This window comes from Nannospalax galili, unplaced genomic scaffold (genome assembly GCF_000622305.1).
Source record: "Nannospalax galili isolate Female #2095 unplaced genomic scaffold, S.galili_v1.0 scaffold7468, whole genome shotgun sequence".
NCBI lineage: Eukaryota > Metazoa > Chordata > Mammalia > Rodentia > Spalacidae > Nannospalax > Nannospalax galili.
This window is the reverse complement of record NW_008357327.1, coordinates 1-1,290: the sequence shown is the minus strand read 5'-3', so window position 1 is coordinate 1,290 and position 1,290 is coordinate 1.

The window sequence follows — 1,290 nt, the reverse complement described above, 5'->3', positions numbered from 1 at the left end:
CTGGGGCTGGAGAGATGAATCAGCAATTAGGAACATTTGGTATTTTTGCAAAGTACCCGAGTTTAGTTCTTAGCACTGACATGGCGCTTCACAATCACCCATAACTGATTAATGGTGATTAATTCCATTCAGGAGAACAGCTCAACACAGGGATCAGAAGCAGCTTTGCCTTAGCAAGGGCATGACTGAACCTCCCAGAGGTTCTCTTTTTAGCTTCTTTGTCTAACCTATGTCTTGGTTTAGACTCTTCTGGGTCATCTAGAACTTATCTTTTTCTCAGTTTTACTCATTATTCACAGCATATGACCAGCAGTTATTTCTCACAAAATTATAAAAATATAATCCAATTCAACATCCTCACTGGCCTTACATACAGGCTCTTCTGTCCCCTGAGATCTAGTGAATTCAAATGTTTCTTTCTCTAAATATTCATCCTTCAACTGACACTGGAAACCACTGAGGAAAAGCTTGCCAAAGTGAACCCAAGCGTAGGGAATTGTGAAGTTTACAGAGATCAAATAGCAAGGACGAGGTCAGGAGATTAGTGAGGCTGACAATCGATAGTAGTAGTCAGGACAGAGGGAACATAATATTTCCATGTTTTACTGGCAGATACATTGCAGCACTCCTTAACATTTTGTTTGTTTGTTATTGTAATGGGGGTTATCTACTGCACATTATTTTTTTGAAAAACAGATTGAAAACTCCATTATCCTTCTTTTTTAGCATGCATATGCATGTGCACACGCACACTCACGCACATCATCCTCACTGGCCTTACATACAGGCTCTTCTGTCCCTGGAGATCTAGTGAATTCAAATGTTTCTTTCTGTAAATATTCATCCTTCAACTGACACTGGACACCACTGAGCAAAAGCTTGCCAAAGTGAAGCCAAGCGCAGGGAGCTGTGGAGTTTACAGAGATCAAAAAGCAAGTACGAGGTCAGGAGACTAGTGAGGCTGACAATCGATAGCAGTAGTCATGACAGAGGGAACATAATATGTCCATGTTTTACTGACAGATACATTGCAGCACTCCTTAACATTTTGTTTGTTTGTCATTGTAATGGGGGTTATCTACTGCACATTATTTTTTTGAAAAACAGATTGAAAACTCCATTATCCTTCTTTTTTAGCATGCATATGCATGTGCACACGCACACTCACGCACATGCACACACACACACACACACACACACACACACATGAAAGTTTCAAATGTCATACTGTATTCTAATCACGTGGAAATTCACAGAGATTCATATTCTGGGACTTGTCAAATGTTTGAG